The following is a 17448-nucleotide window of genomic DNA, read 5'->3' as shown; positions in this document are numbered from 1 at the left end:
GAGCTCGGTCTCATCTGGCTAGAGCAGAAAAAGCTCACCAGCTTGGACCCAAGGCCACTGGCTCGAGCAAGGGGTTACTCAGTCTACTGAAGGCCCACGGTCAAGGCACATATGAGAAAGCAATCAATGAACAACTAAGGTCTCCCAACAAAAAACTGATGATTGATGCTTCTCATCTCTCTCCGTTCCTGTCCGTCTGTCCCTATCTATCCCTCTCTCTGACTCTCTGTCTCTGAAAAAAAACAAAATATACAAACAAAAAAACCCCAGTCAATGAAAAACTAAGATGTCACAATGAAGAATTGATGCTTCTCATCTCTCCCTTCCTGTCTGTCTGTCCCTCTCTGTCTCTATCACACACACACACACACACACTATATATATATATATATATATATAAAACCCTGACAGGAATCCAGTATGGACAGAGAGAAATGGGTCAAATCCTCAGCTATTTATAACGTAGTCTGCTCTGATTGGCTCATAGTCTGTTTGATGAAAGAGTTTGAGTATACGTAGGTGGGACATAATAGTGAAACTAAGAGACATTGATAAGAGTGTGGTGGTTACAGGGGGAGAGGGGAATGGGAGAGGGAAAGGGGGTGGGGAGGGGCACAAAGAAAACAAGATAGAAGGTGACAGAGGACAATCTGACTTTGGGTGGTGGGTATGCAACATAATTGAATGACAAGATAACCTGGACTTGTTATCTTTGAATATATGTATCCTGATTTATTGATGTCACCCCATTAAAAAAATAATAATAAAATAAAATAAAATAAAATAAAAGAAAGAAAGAAAGAGTTTGAGTATCAACTAAAGGGTATACATGGATTTTAAATTAATAGGATTTCTTTTTGTAAAGCTATTTGGATGACAGGATAGTAAGAATTAAAAATACTTTTGTATTGCTATGAGAGAGAGAATTAGGGAGAAAAGGAGTGAGAGATAGAGATCAATTTGTTGTTCCATTCATTTATGCATTCATTTGTTAATTCTTAGTCTTATAGTGCTCTGACCAGGGAGAAAACCTGCAACCTTGGCATATGGGGATGATGCCCTACTGAGTTGAGATATCTGGCCAGGCCAAAACACATTTTTAAAACAAGAATAATAAATTAAATCTGGAAAGAAAGTTTAGACTAAGAATGAGTCAGTCACCAAAAAATTAACTAAAAAGAGAAGCTTCAAATAAGCAACTAACTGTTGCAAAACACCCTAATCTGTAGAACTCCACAAATTCATTTTGACTTAAGCAAAAAGTTTAAAAACTATAGGGAATCAGAATTAAAGCCACATCTAAAATGTTCTCACACCAGAAAAACAGCAGAGCCTGCCATGAACTAAGTTTTAAGGAATATCCATGTCTGACTTCTGGTCAGGCTTTCTTTCACTAAGGCAAGCTTCTGAACTTCACATACTTGTCATTGATTCTGTATCATTGACAATTATCCTTAGCCCCTCCTAACTTCTAGGAAATTGAGATGCTCAGGGATTTGGAGTGTTGTTTTTTTTTTTTGAGGACTTAACTATATATAGGATGCAAGCAATTTCTAGAATTGATTCATATTTCTTTCCCCGATTTCTTTCTCTCCAAAGAACTTACCAATATTTGAAATTATATCTATCTATTTATTATATTTATATATTCATTTTTATAGTATGTCTTTGTAAACCCCTTGAGAGCTTGGGTATTTTGTCTGTTTTGCTCTTGGGCCTATAACCTAGACACATAGAAACAATTCCTGGCACATAGCAGATGCTTCATAAATATTTGTTCAATGAATTCAGAGAGTGTCGGGTATTCATTTTCAGGTATAGAACTTTTATTTAAAACAAATCATCCATTTATTAGTACTCATGAGGGTAAGTACAGCCTTACAGGAAAAGATGTGTCTTTCTTCTCCCTTACATCTGTGACTCTTAATCTTTGAAACAAGAGCCCTGTAAGAATTTCATATAGCCTATGGGCCCTTTCCCTAGAAAACTGCACTTTCTTGAATACATGCAAAAGTGTGCGTGTCATTCCCATTTGTGGACTTTCTCTTTAGGGCAGAAGTTGCTGAATAAAACTCAATATACTCATGGCTCAAAATTCCAAAGGTATGTAGTACACAATCCAAAGTTTTTTCTCCTTCTCCTGACCTTCAGCTTACCCCACCCCTTCAGCTCCTCAGAGAAAACTCAGGTTATTTATTTCTTGTGCCAAATAACTTTCATTTTTCTTACTAATTTGGGAAATAAAATTTCCAAGTCTGATACTATTATGGGAAATATAAACTATATAGAGTTTTAAAGAAATTGCTAAGTAAAAAATAAAACTTCTTGATTCTTGTATTTTTTCCTTACCAATAAGATAAACTAAGAGAGGAATATTTTACAATGGTCCTAAACCCTATTTTTAGATTACTATGATTATTATGTCTTTTATTATTAATTCAGAAGTCATTTTGACTTATTTATTCAAGAAGAATATGCCACTTAATGTAAATATTTTTTTTCCAAAATCACTTTTGTGGCTAAACTGATTTTGCTACAGATCAATAAAAAATAAATAAAAGAAAAATGGGCAAAAAAGGACAGGACAAAATTAGAGAAGAGATACTAATGTTCAATAAATAGATATTTAAGTTCACAAGTAATCAGGAAAATTTAAATTTAAATGGCAACCCTTTTTATTCACCCATTAGATTAGCCAAAAGGTGGAGACTATCTAGTGGTGGACGGTAGAGGGAAATGAATGCTGTCGTGGCCCACAGATCGCAGTGTAAGCTGGCACAAGTTCTTTGAGGGCAATTAAAATGCTATGTCGATATAGTCCGCACCTCAACAATTCCATTTCTAAATATCTATGTGACATAAATACCTGCCCATGTTCACAAAGATGCATGTACAAGAATGTTTGTTGCAGCAACACATGTAACAAGAAAATTGGACATAATCTAAACATCCGTCAGTAGGGTTATTAAACTGTGATACACCCATGTTCTGATACATTAAGCAGGAGTTTAAGTGAATGGGGAAACCCTCTATGCACCAAGATGGCAACAAACCTAAGACACATCGTTATGTGAAATCTTTATAAAACAACTTACTATAGTTAAATCTATATTTTTATTTATACTTCGGTTGCTCTGCTACCGCCCACCATGATAAATCAAGGTACATATGTTCAGAGAAAACATCTCTAGGTTATTTTGACATTTGATTATGCTGTCCTCTCATTTTTCAATTGGCCCGTTTCCCACTCTGCTTTGGGAACCTCACTTCCTGCTCCTCCTTGAGAAGCTTCACCAGGAGTCCTGTTCCAGAAATCAGAGCTTCCTCAATTATTTTTGTAACTTGAATTATAAAATTCAGGTTTAAGAGAAGGGTTCCCTCTGTCGCTTTTAACACAACTTGGGCATATCGCCACCTTGTACGTTTGAAAAAGGGAGTTTAGTAATGTTGTTTTTCTATCTTCTAGATTTCCCTCCAAGAAATAAGGCAGCATGTAATTTAGTGCCCTAAGAGCATCACTTGTGTCATTAAAGTCAAGCTGCTCACTCATAAAGGTTGACAGATTGCTGCCACTTTTTTCTGGTTATGTCTTCAACAGCTCAATAGTCAGCTCAGTGCTGGTGCTTTCTTTGAACTTTTACTCATTTATTAATCCTGCCTTTGCTGTGGACAGTTCTTCATCTGTCAAAAAAGAAGAGACCGCAGTTGGAGCTCAGCAGCAGCCGCAGCGGCTCTTGTCTTCTAAGGCTCGTCTTGCTATCTCCTTTTTCGCTTCCAAAAATATGGCCTCTGGTGTGGCTGTCTGTGATGGAGTCATCAAAGTGTTCAATGACATGAAGGTGCATAAGTCCTCAACACCGGAGGAGGTGAAGAAGTGCAAGAAGGCAGTGCTCTTCTGCCTGAGTGAAGACAAGAATATCATTCTGGAGGAGAGCAAGGAGATCCTGGTAGGTGATGTGGACCAGACAGTAGACAACCCCTAAGCCACCTCTGTCAAGATGCTACCGGACAAAGACTGCTGCTACGCTCTGTATGACGCAACCTATGAGAACAAGGAGAGCAAGAAGGAGGACCTGGTGTTTATCTTTTGGGCCCCTGAGTCTGCACCCCTTAAAAGCAAAATGATCTATGCCAGCTCCAAGGATTCCATCAAGAAGCTGACAGGGATCAAGCATGAATTACAAATGAACTGCTATGAGGAGGTCAAGGACCGCTGCACTCTGGCAGAGAAGCTGGGGGGCAGTGCTGCCATCTCCCTGGAGGACAAGCCTTTGTGAGCCCCCTCCAGCCCCCTGCCTGGAGCATCTGGCAGCCCCAGACCTGCCTGTGGGGGGTTGCAGGCTGCCCCCTTCCCGCCAGACCGGAGGGGCTGGGGGATCCCAGCAGGGGGAGGGCAATCCCTTCACCCAGTTGCCAAACAGCCCCCCCACCCCCTGCACCTTCCTCTTCCCTCCATCCCTGATGGTTCTGGCCTTCCCAAACTGCTTTTGATTTTCTGATTCCTCTTGGGTTGAAGGAGACCAAGTCCCCCACAGGCACCCCAGTTTGGGGGGGCCTGTATTTTTTTAACGACACCCCAGTTCCCACCTGTTGCTCCCCTTTCCCTTGCTGCCAGCTTCTAACCGCAATAGTGACTCTGTGCTTGTCTGTTTAGTTCTGTGTATAAATGGAATGTTGTGGAGATGATCCCTCCCTGTGCCGCCTTTTCACCTGGTCGTGGCCACTCTTGGAAGCAGGACCAGTAAGATACCTTCAATTTTAAAAAAGAAAACACAACAATAAAAAGACTCACTTAAAAAAAAAAGAGACTACTTTTGATGACACACTCATGGGGCAGCTTTTGTCAGTCCATAGCCTGCATCCCAGTCAAGTCAATTAGGAATTGACAGATATCTCAGTGCTATTTTGAGAGGAGAGAAACAAACCCTACCTAAACTTATGCTTGGCAACACAACAAAATCAGAAAAGGTATCTTTTTCAAAAGTGGTCATTTACTCACATTTCATAGCATGATTATAGTAGGTGTATTTAGAATTATTCTTCTGGTCCCCAAGGGACAACTGTCCAGTACTGAGGAAAAGCCAAGGCTGGAAGACACCTCTCAGGTAGACTCTCTGCAGATCCACGTGACTCCTCACATTCATGTGCCCCATCCTGTCCTGCTCAGATGCGGAGGGAGCATGAGGCTTCCTCTCTCCATTGTGTCAGTGTGCTTGTGTTCTTGCTACTGTCCCAGGTGACCATGATGAACACCCAGCGCCAACATGTCCTCATCTGGACCTGCCTTTCCCAACCTACCACCCACTCCTCAGCTTGGTTTCTGCTGCCACATATCCTGACACCCACAGCAGAAGGCTCAATACAGGAAAAGCCACTATGTCCACACTAGTTCTTTGGTTAAATTGAGGCAGACATTGACCCTGGCTGGTTGGGTCTGTGGTAGAGCATCGACCTGGCATGTGGATGTCCGAGTTTCAATTCTTGGTCAGGGCACACAGGAGAAGCGACCACCTGATTCTCCATCCCTCCTCCTCCCTCAGCTCTCCCCCTCTCTCTCCCCCTCCCACAGCCATTGCTCTATCGGTTCCAAAGCATCAGCCCAGGAACCAAGGATGGCTCTGTGGAGCCTCCCCTAGGTGATAAAAATAGCTTTGTTTGTGAGCATGGCCTAAGATGGGCAAAGCATTGGCCCCAGACAGGAGTTGCCGGGTGGATCCTAGTCAGGGTGCATGAGGGAGTCTGTCTCTGTATCTCTCCTCCTCTCACTTGGCAAAAGAAGAAAGAAAAATTTAGGCTGCCATCTAGGATGTAGGCTAAGACATTTGTCAGGTTATGTTCCAATGTGCAACGCTTGATAAGTCTATGGAATAATAATACTTGGGGTCCTCAACTGCAGAAAGAAAAAGCAACTTTTGTCAGATGCCTACTTTGCTTTCATTTCATGTCATTTATTATATTTTCAGTTATACTTGGGGAACCATCCAAAGATTCTAACCACGTGAAGGTAAAGTGTACATTTGTGCAGCTGGGTTACTTTTCTGAAAAAATTAAAAGGTGGTGGTGACGGTCAGAGAAGAAGGTCAGAGTCCTACGAAAGGAGTATCACGGGCTTCAGAGAACCCCAAAATGGAAGCAGGAGACCTGGTTGCTAGGTGACAGCACGTAACACTTTCAGATCTTGTTTTAACTCACCTGTAAAAGGAGATGGAAATACCTCTTCTGCCCACCTTTGGGTAAAAGAAACTAATATATTGGTCAAAAAATTGTTTTGAAAAATAAGTGATACTGTCTTTATACAAGTAGCAAAGTGTTATTTATGATGTGGCCCAGATCACTGACAGAGATCACTAACAGAGACCCATATTCAAGTTATCCAGGCACGCCTGACCTGTGGTGGCACAGCGGATAAAGTGTCGACCTGGAACGCTGAGGTCGCCGGTTCAAAACCCTGGGCTTGCCCAGTCAAGGCACATATGGGAGTTGATGCTTTCTGCTCCTCCCCCCTTCTCTCTCCCTCTCTATCTCTCTCTTCTCAAACATGAATAAATAATAAAAATAATTAAAAAAAAAAAAGTTATCCAGGCACGAAATCACATTTTGAAACTGATCAAATAGGTGCAATGAACCGAATATGTAGAAAAATACTTAAAAGCACCTGAGTGTTTGGTGGATAAAAAACCTTGAGCTTCAGAGCTGGCTTGGAGTGGAACAGCCTAAGAACACAAGCGCCTCCGTCCATTAGAAGGGCTGGGGATTAGTAGTTCTGCTGATGGGACCAGAAACTCTCAGGTTCCAAATAAAACATTCATGAAACAGTACAATTTGTACTCTCTTTAGAAAATTGCAAAAACAGCCTGACCAGGTGGTGGTACAGGATAGAGTCAGCCTAAGATGCAGAGAACCCAGGTTCAAAACCCCGAGTCACTGCAGGCTCATCTGGCTTGAGCACGGGCTCACCAGCTTGAGTGCAGGGTCACTGGCCTTGAGTGTGAGATTGCAGACATGACCCCATGGTCGCTGGCTTGAGCCCAAAGGTTGCTGGCTTGAAGCCCAAGGTCACTGCCTTGAGCAAGGGGTCACTGGGTTTGGCTGGACCCCCAGCCCTGCTCCATCAAGGCGCATATGAGAAAGCAATCAATGAACAACTAATGTACTGCAATGAAGCATTGAAGCTTCTCATCTCTCTCCCATCCTGTCTGTCTGTCCTTGTCTGTCTCTCTCACTAAAAAGAAAGAAACCAAAAAACTGGACAGACCTGTAACCACCATTTTGGGTAGGAAGTAAGTCACAACATGAACATGCAACCCAGAAGACCCCTGATGTAGAGAAAAGTTTAAACCCAGATTTAAACTATCTCTAGAGACACCTTGGTTTTAGTATTACATTCTTCCTTAATTTTCTTTTTGCTTTTCTTGCTGTTCCTCATTAAGTTAGTGAATTTTCCTTTCTTTTTTTTATTTATGTATTTATTTTTATTTTAAAAATAGTTCCCGACCCCTGCCTTAGTTGTTCATTGATGCTCTCTCATATGTGCCTTGACCGCAGGCCCTCAGCATACCAAGCAACCCCTTGCCCAAGCCAGCGACCCTGGGTCCAAGCTGGCAAGCCTTGCTCAAACCAGATGACCCCGCGCTCAAGCTGGCGACCTCAGGGTCTCAAACCTGGGTCCGCCGCATCCCAGTCCAACACTCCATCCACTGTGCCACTGCCTGGTCAGGCAAATTTCCCTTTCTTTATAATAGAAAATATCTATAGTTGGATTATGGTATAATTACCCAAAGGAATTAACTTTCTTTGCCAGTAACATTTACTGAGCGTCCACTGTCACAGATGTAATAGAAAAAAAAAATTAACCATTTATTGAATGCTCATTGAGTTTTAGACACCTTCACATACATTTTCTCAGTGAATCCTCTCTATCCTACAAGATATTATCTCTAAGGAAGAGGAGTTTTATTCTCATTTTTACATAAATATAAAATGAGGCTAAAAGAGTTTAGATGATTTTCCCAATATAGTGCAATAAAGTATTAAGTCCAGATCTGTAAGTCTCCAAAGACTATGTTCTCTCTAATATACTGTGGTGTAATAGATTAGTAGGTGATACACAATGAAATAAAAATTACCCCTATTTGAAGACATGGGTGTTCTGTTTGTTTTCTTTTTAAGTGAGAGAGAGAGAGAGAAAGAAAGACAGGATAGAAGGGAGAGAGGAGAAGCATCAATTCTTCATTGTGGCACCTTAGTTGTTCATTGATTGCTTTCTCATAAGTCCCTTGACTGGGGGGCAGGGCTACAGCAGAGCAAGTGAACCCTTTGCTCAAGCCCAAGACCTTGGGGTCAAGCCAGCAGTCCTTTGGGCTCAAGCCAGCAACCATGAGCTTGTCTATGATCCACGCTTAAGCCAGTGACCCCACACTCAAGCTGGATGAGCCTGTGCTGAAGCCAGCGACCTCAGGGTTTCAATCCTGGGTCCTCAGCATCCCAGTCTGACACTCCATCTACTGCACCACCGCCTGGTCAGGCAGTTTCAAAACATTTATTTTAAAGCATTTAAAAAAACTATCTAGGCCCTGGCCCATTGGTTCAGTGGATAGAGCATCAGCTAGGTGTGCAGACGTCCTAGGTTCAATCCCTGATCAGGGTACACATAAAAAGTGACAATCTGCTTCTCTCCACCACCCTCTCCCCATTCACTCTCTTCCCCTCCCCCAGCCTGTGGCTTGATTGGTCCAAGTGACAGCCTCAGGCACTGAGGACAGCTAGGTTGATTCCAGCATCAGCCCCAGACCAAGGCTGCCAGGTAGATCCGGATCAGGGCGCATATGGGAGTCTATTTCCCCTCCTCTTGCTTAAAAAAGAAAATAAAAACAACTATCTAGTATATTAATATTTCATTCCAGATTCTTTTCTTTGTTTTTTTAATTTTTATTTATTTATTTATTTATTTATTTTTTTACAGAGACAGAGAGTGAGTCAGAGAGAGGGATAGACAGGGACAGACAGACAGGAATGGAGAGAGATGAGACGCATCAGTCATTAGCTTTTCATTGCGCGTTGCAACACCTTAGTTGTTCATTGATTGCTTTCTCATATGTGCCTTGACCGTGGGTCTCCAGCAGACTGAGCAACCCCTTGCTGGAGCCAGCGACCTTGGGTTCAAGCTGGTGAGCTCTTGCTCAAACCAGATGAGCCCACGCTCAAGCTGGCGACCTCAGGGTCTCAAACCTGGGTCCTCCGCATCCCAGTCCGACGCTCTATCCACTGCGCCACAGCCTGGTCAGGCTCCAGATTCTTAAGAAGATTAAGAGCAAGTTTGATGTGTAGTTCCAGAGGCCCTCCCCAGTTTTAGTTGTTGCTCCTTGAGGAACAAAATGTCCTTATTCAAGAAGCAGAACTAAAAAGTGATCTCAAGGGCTGGGCTTCCTTCCCTTCAAACTTATATCTGAATAAGAAACTGGCCTTTTTTTTTTTTTTTTTTTTTTGTATTTTTCCGAAGCTGGAAACAGGGAGAGACAGTCAGACAGACTCCCGCATGCGCCCGACCGGGATCCACCTGGCACGCCCACCAGGGGGCGTCGCTCTGTTGCGACCTGAGCCACTCTAGCGCCTGGGGCACAGGCCAAGGAGCCATCCTCAGCGCCCGGGCCATCTTTGCTCCAATGTAGCCTCGGCTGTGGGAGGGGAAGAGAGAGACAGAGAGGAAGGAGAGGGGGAGGGGTGGAGAAGCAGATGGGCACTTCTCCTGTGTGCCCTAGCCGGGAATCGAACCCGGGACCCCTTGCACGCCAGGACGACGCTCTACCACTGAGCCAACCAGCCAGGGCCCAGGAACTGGCCTTTAAACTACATTCATTCCACTTTTGTTCACCCAGTAATCTTCCAGCACTTGGTATGCAGCTCTAGGCTTGCTCAGCTCTCAGTTTCCACTGACTCCCAGTCCACAGTGGGCTGTAAACTGAGAAGTGGCTTAATTCCAAGAACTTTTGGACTTGTAAAGGGCACCCCTAATGGCAACAGGTGACAGTGCATATATCAACAGCCTCCTAGGAGTCAAGATTCTTAATAGCATCTTATTTAACTAATTTCCAGATCTCAAATTAACAGAGCATTTTCCTTAGTTCTTAGAGGCCTGGAAAACACACCAAAAAAGTTGATTTTGTGGTAGGCAGACAGAAATGAGCAGAGCAATGACGGGTGAATGGAGAATACCTCAGACAACCTCCCTAGGACAACATGTAGTGTTGTATCAGAACAGCGAGAAACAGACATCTTGTCACACAATTAAGTAACCCAATTAAGGAGTCTTTATTTTAAAGCCGGCTACCACATGGAGACCTAAGTTGTCCAAATCATGCGGCCTTGAACCCAGTTCGGGGCCAGCTTTTAAAGACAAAATTACATATTGGTTGGGGTATGGGAAGGAGAGGGAGTCATGGTACAAAAGTCATTTAATAAGCTCATTAAATTTTATTGTCTTGTTACAAGGTTTATCTATAGGATCCATTAAAAGGAAAAAACATTTCTACACACTAAGACTACAGTAGTGATAAATGTTTCGCCTATTTAACAGAAATATTCCTAGACATTCTAGGATTTACAACCTATCCCTGACACAATAGTGGGAAATGTTTCACATATATATTCCTAAACTTTCTAGGATTTACAACCTATCTCTGGCATCACAATAGTTTGGCAAGGCCAGGGGTAGGGAGTTTTAAACCTAAGTTCTGAGGTCACTTAGACTTTAAGATAAGGAGAAAAGCTAAATGAAGTTACTTTTGCTAAGAGCCTTTAAATTACCTATTTGCTAAAAAAAAAAAAAAAAAAAAAAAAAGCTTTCTTTTCTATATTTCAGTAGGCCAGAGATTTTCCTTAAAAAAAAAAAAGATTTTATTTCTTGATTTTAGAGAGAGGAAGAGAGAAAGGGGGGAGGAATGAGGAAGCATCAACTCATGATAGCTGCTTCTTGTATGTACCTTGACTGGGCAAGCCCAGGGTTTGGAATCAGTGATTTCAACATTCCAGGTCAATGTTTTATCTACTGTGCCACCAAAGGTTAGACTAGGCCTGTGCTCTTCAACTGATCTAGGCCTCACTTGTGTTTCAAACAAGTGACAAGGCACACCATGGCTGACATCAGGACCAGCTGCTACGATGACTAGTAACCCCAGTGCAAACCAACCAGTGAAGACCACAATCCTGAAAGAACACACCAGGAAAGCTGAGTAATATTCTATTGAGACCCTTCCCTGAGACCTCTCCTAAAAATCCCCATCCTTTAAAGCACTTAGACGGGTTTCTCCTGGAGTACACCCCCATCGTTCCCCACCCCCTGTACCCAGGCACGTTTTTCTTGCATTTGTCTTTCTCCTAAGCTCCAAATGCCCTAGTTTTGCCTCTGTAACTTGCTTCCTGAGCCCATTCTACAGCTCACTTATTCTACTTCTGTGACTTTTTCTTCTTTTTCTTCTTCCTCTTTTTCTTCTTCTTTCTCTGTCTTCTCCTTCTCCCTCTCCCTCTCCCCCTTCTCCCTCTCTTTCTTCTCCTCCTCCTCCTCCTCCTTCTTCTTCTTTTTCTTCTTCTTCCTTTCCAAGTGAGAGGAGGGGAGTTAGAGGAACAGACTCCCGCATGTGCCCTGACCGGGATCCACCTGGCAATCACCATCTGGGGCTGATCCTCTGCCCATCTGGGGCCATGCTCACAACCAAGCTATTTTTAGCACCCAAGGCAAAGGCTCCACAGAGCCATCCTCAGTGGCAGGAGATGCACTCGAACAAATTGAGCCATGGCTAGGGGAGAGGAAGAGAGAGGGAAAAAAAAAGAAAGGGTAGGGGTGGATAAGCAGATGGTCATTTCTCTTGTGTGCCTTGATCAGGAATCAAACCCAGGACATCTACATACCTGGCTGACACTCTATCACTGAGCCAACCAGCCAGAGCTTCTGTGACTTTCTAAATAAACTTTACCTTAGTTTGAGTCTTGGCTCTGAATTCTTCCTTAGCCAAACTCAAGTACCAAGGTTGGTTGAACCGAGGTCCAGTCTGACTCCACCGGTCTTAACACCAGGTGGCATTTCACCACCAACAATTTCAATTTTATTATATCAGTTTTTATTTCTGCTAAAATAATGAGGGTAGGCCAAGCAGGAAATATCATTAAACTCAAGGGATGTCTAACAGATTAATTGATTTTAAAAATAACACAAAAATATTCTGAATGCACTTCTCTCCCCTCCCCTGCCACTTCGCTCTCTCTTCCCCCATCTCCTTCTCCCTCCCTTTCTCCTCTCTAAAATCAATAAATAAAATATGAAGGAAAAAATATTCTGAATGCAGATACTTGGGAAAGCATCAGAAGAAGCAGCAATCTTGTAATTGCCTGAAAAAGTCAAATAAGCCTCATCAAATCCAGGCCCATGACCTTCTATGAAGAAATGTCACTGGAAACCTAGAGTTCACTGTGAGATCCCTAGAATCCAAAACTTCCATGGTAACCTCCCCTTCCTTATCTTCCAGCTGCCCCTTTGCAGTCCTTCCCGCTTCTGTTCCCTCTCTACCTTAGATGTCTTTAGTTAGAGATCAAACTGACTTAGAGACTGGCCTCCTGCCTCCCACTTCCTTTTTCCCTATATTCACTAATCTCTAAATTAACAAAATAGATTTCACAAAGAAGCTGGATATTCTGCTTACATTTGGTGGGTTGACTCTATACCTTTATCTCCACTCCAGTGGTGTACTGGAGTTGGCAACTGCTACATTTTCAGGAAGTCTGCAAGTCAGTTATTAACATACTCACTCTTAAAGTAAATTAGGTAACTTTTTTTTTTAGATAACTTATTTTAAAAGGGAATCAGTACACAAAACTATCACTTCCTAATTTCACTATTATCTATGATCTTGAGGTTGTTTACTTTATAATGCTATAGATGTTGTATTACTGCTCATTTTTTTCCCTAACTCTATATTAGAAATTTCAAATTGGCCATTGACACCACAAATATTACAAAACACTGCAATTAGGGCTTGATTCATTATTTTGTTGATTATTCAGTAAGGAAGAAAATGTTAATAATTCACATTAAACTTAAAAGTGTGTCATGTCTGTAGTCATTACATTATCAATAGCAGCTCCTTAAACCCTAGTCCAGCGCAGTATTAGGTAATAGTAAACACGGCACACTTCTAAAATTGACACTCTCACAGAATGTCAGACGATAGTAAGACTATATCAAGGACCATAGTAAAATACTCCTTGCAGGAGAATCACTGGTGGGAGAAAGGAATTTATTAAAATCCTATTGATTCAATAAAATTGGGTGGAGCCTGATAATCTGCATTGTTAACAAGCTCCCAAGTGATGCAGGTGTCGTGACCACACTTTGAGTAGCAAAGATGTAAAGGGCTGCGCAAAAGGAATGCAGATGCTCTCCTCAAAAACATGAGTGTGGGCCCTGGCTGGTTGGCTCAGTGGTAGAGCGTCGGCCTGGCGTGCAGAAGTCCCGGGTTCGATTCCCAGCCAGGGCACACAGGAGAAGCGCCCACCTGCTTCTCCACCCCTCCCCCTCTCCTTCCACTCTGTCTCTCTCTTCCCCTCCCGCAGCCAAGGCTCCATTGGAGCAAAGATGGCCCGGGCGCTGGGGATGGCTCCTTGGCCTCTGCCCCAGGTGCTAGAGTGGCTCTGGTCGCAACAGAGCGACGCTCCGGAGGGCAGAGCATCGCCCCCTGGTGGGCAGAGCGTTGCCCCTGGTGGGTGTGCCGGGTGGATCCCGGTCGGGCGCATGCGGGAGTCTGTCTACTGTCTCTCCCCGTTTCCAGCTTCAGAAAAAAAAAAAACAAAAAAACAAAAAACATGAGTGTGAATTAAATAGAAATACAGTTAGCGTGGAACCAGGCGGACCACTCCTTATCCAGCTTCAAACCTCCTCTGCCCCACTCCAAATCCCCTCTGTCCCACTCCAAATGCCCTCCGAGTCCAGCCAAAGTCCCTACCGTAAGAACACAAGCAGCAACAGGCCCGTCCACAGAAGACGCGAGCCCGGGTAACCAAAGAAGATATCCCTGCACTCACTAGTCTAGGAGCCCCGGAATTAGATGAAGTCTAGCCATAAAGAAATATTCAAAATTAAAACCTACCGTGGAGGAACCAATGCTAGTGTTGTTCTCTCTCTCTCTCTCTCTCTCTCCTCTCTCTCTCTCTCTCTCTCTCTCTCTCCTCTCTCTCTCTCTCTCCTCTCTCTCTCTCTCCTCTCTCTCTCCTCTCTCTCCTCTCTCTCTCTCTCTCCTCTCTCTCTCTCTCTCTCTCTCCTCTCTCTCCTCTCTCTCTCTCTCTCTCTCTCTCTCTCCTCTCTCTCCTCTCTCGACCGCTAAATTCTTCCAGTAACCGTTGGAGCAGGGCCTGGCTTGTGATTGGCTGAGATAGTCACCAATGGGCGGGTACCGGCGAAGCAGGGGAACCAATGAGTGCAAGACGTTGAGTGACAGCTGTCCAATAGGGCCTCTCAGTGCTGGTTTGGTTTGCTGCTTAAGCGCTGCCGCGGCCTGAGGAATGTCAACTATTCAACATGGAAGAGGAGGTGGATAAGCTGGAATTGATGGTAAGTGTAAAGTGAAGGAGATCTATTGGGTAGTTTATTTTTCCCTGATGGCCTCCAGAGTGGGAAGCAATTTGGAGTCGCTGGAAACCCTGGGCGGCGGAGGCTGGGCCAGACTTGAGTTTCCTCCTGCACCAAAGGGAGTCGCCGCCGCCTGGTCTTTTAACCGCCGCGGGGCGAGGGTGTTACATCCGGGAAACTGATAAGGGGAATGGCGGGAGATGCTGAAGGTGTGGGGCCATTGTAATTTTTTGTTCCTTGCTCTCACCTTTCTGCTCCTTCAAGGAGCTGCAGCTGGTACATGCGTTTGTATTTCTACCAAAGAGACGTTAACTGGAATGGTCCCAAAACGCCCCAAGAAGGGGAGAGGTCGTTCACATTCCCGAGAAAGGGGATGCAGGGTGGGGTTGGGTGAGGATAAACCGAGTGGGGCGGAGAGAAATCCCTTCAGGCGGACTGGGGAAGTCTGAGAAAGGACGCTAGACGCGTGCTCAACTTCCTAGCGGCCAGGAAAGCCCCGGGACCAGTTTTTGTTTGGCGCGAGGGGGCAGGCAGTCCATGGTGGGGGAGCGAGCGACGGGCACCGGCACCATGAGCTCGTGTCCTGGAGCGCGGGCAGGACTGGGACAAGGGAGGCACCCTGCTCTCCAGTTGCCTCCTTTTATTCACGGGGCGGGGGCGAATAATTGGAAAGGACCCTCTGCTGCTTGGCCTGCACGAGGGGACCAAGCTGGAGATCTGTCCTAGTTTTCTAATGTGGATCCTTGCCTCGCTTGTCCTCTTTATTCCCTCCTTCCCGTCCCCAGACTACCAGCTCGATCGCCCGCGCTTTTTTCTTCTTAGTCCCCTTGTTTCATCTTCAGCTCTTCGCGCCCCTCCCCCGTTGCATTACCAGTTTTTGTTTTTTTTTGGGGGGGGGGGGAAGGGGGGGTCTTTAAAGGGTGGTATTTGGAGGACTCACCCATCGTTGAGCTTCTGTCAGTTTTCCCTTAAGTCAAATAAGATTAAGAAGCCAAAACTTTCTTCTCCACCCGCAACCCGCCCCTCCTCCGCTTGCCATTCCCTGGCTTTACTCCTTAGATACCATTTGTGCCTGTGCTGCTCTCTCCAAGCTGAACCTTGGGTCACGTTAACATCTGCACGTGTAATGACCCTGGAAGAAAATGAATGTCATCTTTGCCCCTATTCTCACCCCAGAAAATGTGAGACCTTGGTATAACTTATTATGTATGTTCTTCCGTTGTATTAATTAATTGCAGTGCCTTGTGTACAAATTCTATTTGAATTTCAATTTTCTTCAAGTGGTGGTGGCATTGGAGATAGGGAGAGAGAAATGGCAGAGGAGACGGATTTTCTGTAGCTTTCTAAACCTGTAATAATGAACTTTTAGTTCAAAGTTTTGTTATTTTTATCATTGTCTTTTTTAAATGACGTTAAAATATTGTAGTTTCATTCTATCAGCAGGCGTATCTGTTAACATTGTCTTGCCCTTCTCCCCCATTCTGAATTTCTCCCTCCAGATCCATACTTCTGCCAAAATGTAAGATGCTAAGTGATACTGATTTTGCTTTTTTTTTATAATTAAAATTTTTATTGATGGAATGCTGTATGGCTATTAGCCACGGCCACCATCACAGCCACCTGGCCCATGCAGGCTCACATTTGATTCGGACAGACGGTAATGAAACAACGGAGCCAAGAACTGGTGGGCCATTAGCTTTAATCCTAGCTTGCACCCAGCGGGCAAAAAATACACACAGTGGGAAAACACTTCCCTTTCCATTCAGGGCTCCCAAAGCCACTGACTTAACCGAGTTTCCTAGAATCAAAGGTTTCTACCTCACCAGCCTTATTCACCTCTGTTCCCCATCTTCTTCTCTCTGTACAAACTCTGCACAAACTGGCTACTCCTTCAGCACTCCGCCATCTTGGCTGCTTCTCCTCTCCTCCATGTGGTCTTTCTCTGCTCTCCTCCAGCATGGGCTGTAGAAATCAAAACCTTTAACCCAATATACAAACAAGGAAGTCTCTGATACAAAAGTCACTTATGTGAGGCATAATGGGACTCCTCATGAGAGTGCACCACCCCCTATCACGCAACAGTCAAGGGTGTGGGGAAAAGCTTAGTTTTTTTTTTGTTTGCTTGCTTGTTTGTTTGTTTTTTCTCTATTTTTCTGAAGCTGGAAACGGGGAGAGACAGTCAGACAGACTCCCACATGCGCCTGACCGGGATCCACCCGGCACGCCCACCAGGGGGCGACACTCTGCCCCTCCGGGGCATCGCTCAGCCTCGACCAGAGCTACTCTAGCACCTGGGGCAGAGGCCAAGGAGCCATCCCCAGCGCCCGGGCCATCTTTGCTCCAATGGAGCCTTGGCTGCCGGAGGGGAAGAGAGAGACAGGAAGGAAGGAGGGGCGGTGGAGAAGCAAATGGGCGCTTCTCCTATGTGCCCTGGCCGGGAATCGAACCCGGGTCCCCCGCACGCCAGGCCGACGTTCTACCGCTGAGCCAACCGGCCAGGGCCAAAAGCTTAGTTTTAAAACTAAGCCTTAGGCTATAAAGACCCTGCCTGCTTACAGCCTGTCCCCCACACCCAATGCAAACTATAAGCGAGCAAACATATACATCATATTTGCAAACTTATTTGACCAACAGATGCATAGATACTAACTTTGCTTTTAACAGGTTTTCTTGCCTCAAGTTGGCTGTTTAATTTTGAGGTATCTATTAAACATTTTCTGGACTCTGCAAACTATTTGTAGAGTCTCACAGGACTTTTATTAGAGTGAACATATTTAAGAGGAAAATTGATGCCAGTGGAAATAAGTGTATATCTTGAAAAGTAGGTTTTAGAA

General features: G+C 44.3%; 2 pseudogenes; one reads left to right on the top strand and one right to left on the bottom strand.

The window, feature by feature from the left end:
* The window catches only part of LOC136391537 (C-C motif chemokine 4-like), a 151560-nt pseudogene that overhangs the window by 108451 nt on the left and 25661 nt on the right, over positions 1-17448 (bottom strand).
* On the top strand, positions 3233-4797 carry LOC136391535 (cofilin-1 pseudogene; annotated as a pseudogene).

Source organism: Saccopteryx leptura, chromosome 2 (assembly GCF_036850995.1).
Source record: "Saccopteryx leptura isolate mSacLep1 chromosome 2, mSacLep1_pri_phased_curated, whole genome shotgun sequence".
NCBI lineage: Eukaryota > Metazoa > Chordata > Mammalia > Chiroptera > Emballonuridae > Saccopteryx > Saccopteryx leptura.
This window is presented reverse-complemented; position numbering and strand designations above follow the sequence as displayed.